Source organism: Hydra vulgaris, chromosome 06 (genome assembly GCF_038396675.1).
Source record: "Hydra vulgaris chromosome 06, alternate assembly HydraT2T_AEP".
NCBI lineage: Eukaryota > Metazoa > Cnidaria > Hydrozoa > Anthoathecata > Hydridae > Hydra > Hydra vulgaris.
Window position 1 is genome coordinate 40,139,058 of NC_088925.1, and position 6,000 is coordinate 40,145,057.

Here is a 6,000-nt window from a genome sequence, read left to right on the forward strand (position 1 = left end):
TTTAACATTTCTAAATGATTTATTTAATCCAAACGTTTTAAATTGTTTTCAAAAAATAAATTTCAAATCTAATATATAGAAGTCCATGTTTTGTAAATGCCGTTTCAAATCAGTTTTAAAATTTTCCAAAGTGCAGTTTAAAACGAAGTCTTATTTTTCATAAAAAACATGAAGAAAATCTTTTCAAACAAAAGGTTCCCAATATTAAACTTGGTACAAATTAATTTAAGAAGGTTTATGGAAATGACAAAGTTATTCTCTAAAAATTTGGTAGGATATTTATGAGAGTATTTAAGTAAAATTGAAATGTTGCTGAAAATTACCACATTTTTCTTTAAATAAAATAAACATATTTTTGGAGACATCAACCAAGTTGTCAATCCAAAAACAAGTTTGTTCAATTAAAATTATTAGTAAAACTTGTGAAAATTATTCGAATTGGAAAAATTATATAAAATAAATAGAAATCTCTAAAACTCTGGAAAATATGTTCAAAACAAAGTTTTTGAATAAATTGTTTTTAAAAAGATCAAGATTTCATTTATTCATTATTATTACTTTTCATTGTTTTATTATTTCACTTAATTATTTATTGTAATTAGTGCTTGCAATCCTGGGATCTCAAAATCCTCGGATCCTGGAATTCTGAAATCTTAGTTTTTGACCATATTACCAAATAAAAAAAATGTATTGTAAAAAGCATTTATTGATGTTTACTGATTCCAAAATAAACATGAAATGGTACCTGTATCCAAATGTAATATATTTATAAACTACATAAGTTACAATTTCGCCTCATTTCGAGTCATTTAACCACCTTTAGTGATATGTTTTCCTTTATTAACCTCCTCACAGATATTTGATCATTGTTTCTTCAGTTTGACATTTGTCTTCTTGGCCTTTTAGTTTTCTCGCTTGTTAGTGCTGCCATATAATACAAAAATGCCTTTCATATACGTATCTTCGGAACATAATTCACAGAATAGAAACCTTCATAATATCTGAAAATTCGTATAGCACCATTGTCTTTGCCAGTGTTGCCGTTTGTTCTATCAGAAGAAATTCATATTTCCTGATGTTACAATACTTCAATAAATTGTAAACTTTCTCTGTCTGATCGACTACCTTTGAAGACACCTAGCAGGTGGTCTTCCTTTTTATGATCATCTGGTGATGATACGCTAATGGCAATTCTTTTGCATGTTTTGTTAAATTTAACTCTATGATTATTTGATCTACAAGCTTACTGTTAAAATGAACAATGACACGCCCTCTCTTAAAGTGATCCATGACTTCATTTCTCTCAAAATCTCCTTCATGTTCAATTTAATATAATCCTTTTTCATAAAGGGATGATCTTGGAAGGGAAACATTAATCATTTCCATATCATCAGCTTTGAAAACAGAAATAAGTATAGCTAAATGTTAAATGTGTTAAACCGTGTGGCGGTATTGAAGTACATTCAATTATTTTGTCCAAACTCACTGTTAAAATGATATTTTTTGCAGACTGGTACCTAAATTATTTTTAAATATTCTTTTAGACTCTTAAATTAAATCATCACTTTTCTAATTGAAATATTTTCTTTATTGTTTCTAAAAAATCTTTACCTGTTTTTTTTTAAAAGCAACTTATTGGTCAAGTTGAACTTAGTTATCTTACTCAGATTCAGAAGAGTGATTTATTTCCTGTTCATTGTCATCACTATTCTCACCTAATGTCAGAAGGTGTTTATTAATTTTTTTTTAGGAACAAATTAAATATAAACAAAAGAAAAAACAAAAATATATTTTATATTATATGTAGTAATATTAAAAGTAATAAAACAGTAGAAAATAATATTAAAATGAGTATAAACTATTGTTTTATAATGTATAAATGTACGTCTGCCTAATATTGACTGATTGAATTTTATTCAGTTGTTTTAAGTTGTTTAAGTGTTCTTATCTTTCGGCTGCCTTCTTTACACTGCTGACATAATCTTCATCTGCTGTTTAAGCAACGAAACTGTTGCACTAAAGGAATAAGATTGCAGTGGGGGAGGGGAGTAGAGGCATCTATGCTTAACTGATAATGGGAGATGGTTGTCCATTGTAAAGAGATAAAGGACAGCATATATTTTTAGTTCTGTTCATTCCTATGAAAAGTTACTAGGCTCAATACGGCTTTTAATAAATATTGAATATGAAAAAATATGTCAAAAGTCAAAATTTACATCTAACACGTAAGATGTCCGGATAATCAACTTTTTTAAAAAGAATTTAGTCTGAGAAGCTAATCCAATTCTGTAGGGCCAATAGGTTTAAAAAGTATTAATTTTGGATTTCTGGGATGATTAGAAGTGGTAAATGTAAATTTTGAATTTGTCGTATATTTCTATTTTTAAGTATATTTAGCTGCATTAAACCTAACAACTTCTTATAGAAAAGGAACAGAGCTTAAGTCTTACATTTAATTTACCTGTTCATAATGGACACTCACCGCTTCAAATTGAATGGAGATTCAGACACACACACACACATACAGACACACACACAAACACACACACAGAGTACCCTTAACCCTTTAGTATACATATAACCAACAGTAAAAACATTGCAATAAATTGCAAAGATTTTTTCCTTTATTAATCTCCTAACAGATTTTTGGCCACAGTTTCTTCAATTTAACATCCTTCTTGAATCCGTAGTTTTCTTACCTGTTAGTGCAACCATCTTGTGGTAAACATTTTCATACATGTATCTTTGACACGTTATTCACACGATAGGGACCTTAAAATATTTTACAAAACGCGTACAAGACCATTGTCTTTGTCAGTGTTACTGTTTGTGGTATCGACTCATACTCCTATTGCCTAATCTTTACAATCATAATATTTAAATAAGTTGTAAACATGTTGTACCTGATCAACTCCTTTTGAAGATGGGCTTTGAACTATACCTAACAGGTGGTCTTCCTTTGTATTACTATCTGGTGATGATACACTAATAGCAATTTTTCAAGGTTTTATATTTAACAGAGGGATCATTTAATCTACAAGCTTACTGTCAATATGATCAATGAGACGCGTTTCCATAAGATGATTCATGAATTTATTCCTCTCGCGTCTCCTTTGCGTTCAATGTACTTTGAATGTACTATGAATCTTTTATCGATGGAGCGATAATCTTGACAGAAGAACATTTTCAAGAACCAATCTGCCATCTTTGAAAACAGCTTTAACATTGGTTTGACACCATATTAAACCATGTGACGGGGATTGAAGTACATTAAATTATTTTTTTCACACTCACTGTTAGATTAATATTTTCTGCAGACTTGTTTCTAAAATAATATGATTCGTTTGTAAAGTTTTTTTACTATTAAATTATCTTCACTTGTTTAATTAAATTAATCTATTTAACTGCTATTCTTACAGACCTTTATTATTAAGTTATATGGTTTTTAATATCTGGGTTTTTTGAATGCAATTTTAAACGTAATCTGCATTCCACTTAGATTTAGAAAAGTGATTTGTTCCCTGTGCTTCATTGTCATTATTTTACCTGTTATCAGAAGGTATTTATTATAAATTGTTTATTCGAAATTTGAAATTTTTGAAACTTGGAAACAAGGCAAGAAGATTCTTTACTTAAAGACACATCTCAGCAAACTAGAATTTTGATTTTATGTTTTAGTTTGCACCCTATGTTTTCCAAAGAAGCTTTGTATTTGTAGCGGCTTATACTGATGATAAACTAATAGTACCGTAATACGTCATCATTTGTAAGAAGTTGTCTGTTATGTAACTTTCTCAGTAGATATTTTAACAGATAAAGGAAACACCTGCAATTTTTTTTTTTTAATTTTGATTCCATATCTTACTTTTTACTTTCAACTTTCTCTTTGTTCATCCCACTTTACAGAAACAAGTTAAAATATATATTTTTTATTATGATAATTCCTAAGTATTAGGTTTAAACTAGTTATACCTAATACTTTGCTACAGGCAGAAAACACATGAAAATATAATAATTACTTTTTTTAAACATCTTGGCTTCCAACAAGGCTGCAAGCAGCCACTAACTAGAGTTGGAAGTTACTGGAAGAGAAAAAATGAAGATTGTAGAGCAAGATAATGATTGACAGACGACTTAAAAGATTGCAAATAATATGAATTAGAAAAGCAAGATGAAGGAAGCGAATTCCAAAGAACTGATGTTCGAGGAAAAAATCTCGACAAATAAGAGTTTTTTGGGGGCTCACAGTGAGTTTTATATATTTATATATATATATATATATATATATATATATATATATATATATATATATATATATATATTTAGCAAATTTTTTTTACTCATATATATATATATATACATATGAGTAAATGTTCCAGGTAACAAAAGAAAAAATATTCAAACTAAGATGAGTAAAATATATTTATTATTTAAATTTTGACAAATATTTAAAAATTTTTGTCAAAAAAAATGTGTTAGAGAAAAATTTTTTTAAATATTTGTCAAAATTTAAATAATAAATATATTTTACTCATCTTAGTTTGAATAGTTTTCCTTTTGTTACCTGGAACATTTACTCATATATATATATATATATATATATATATATATATATATATATATATATATATATATATATATATATATATATATATATATATATATATATATATATATATATATATATTGTATAGCATTGTTGTATTCTATTCAGTAAAGAAAAAAAAATGTAACTTTTTATTTAAAAGTATTTAATATCATTTTACTGAGATTGCAATATTTTATTTATATGATAGCTAATTAATTGTCAAATATGGAAATAATACAATGGCGCTAGATGATATGACTTGTGTTTTCTGTCTGCTCTCGTCACATCTTAACTAAGAAATATTGTAAATAATTCATTATGAAGATGATGAAATACATATTGATTTATTCTTAATCCATTTGTTTAACCATAAAATATGAAAATTTACAATAATATTTTATAAACTCACATAAATAAGGTTAAGTGTCACTTGTATAGTTAAAAACTTGTCAATGGAGTGACACATAAAAAAAAAAAAGCGAAACAAACAAAAAAAAAAACTATAAATAAAACATAGAAAGACTTTAAATTAAAATAAAGAGGAAAAAAAAATAAAAAAAGAAAGGAAAGGAAAATAAAGCACTAATAAATAAAGATAATATTAATAATTGCAATAATAATATAATAACAATAATAATAATATTAATAATAATGTGAATAAAAAAACATTACAAATAGTAACTATATTATGATAACTTTACTAAAAATCATAACTAATGATAAAAACTATGGTAAAAATAATTATAGTAAAGTTTATAACTATGACAGAAATTATTAAAATAAGCATAGCAATTGCAAAAATTAGGACAATAATCACAAAACTATTACTACAATTGAATCACTATCACTATCATTATAAATAATATTAATAAGATTTATAAAACAAAAATAAGTTAATGATAATAGTAATATTAGTAGAGTTAAAAAAGATAGTAAAAAATAAAAGTAATAATAGTTTTATAAATACAATAATACAAAAAAAGCAACAATAATAAAAGATAAAAATTAATATTCATTAAATATATACTCAAAAAAAATTTCTTAATTTGGTTTCGATTGAGAAGAATAATGGTGGTAATAAAAAGGTATTTAGCTAAAAAAATTTTTTTAATAAATGGTATTATTTGGTTCCAGTGGGAAATACATTGATGTTTTATAGAGATCTTGCCATATTTGATAGTGTTGAAAAAGTAAGTGTGCAAGTTAAAATTTTCAGTATTTCGAGTGTAATATTTGTGTGTGTCACTTGTTTTAATAAAAAAATTATTGAACGAATTTGATAGTTTATTATGAAGAATTTCAAACATTTTAAAAATCAAACATTGATTATAAAGAGTTGGAGAATATTTTGTTAAACTTGTGCAAAAATCTTGTAAAGAGCATAAATAGAAGATTAGCAGCAGTTTTAAATG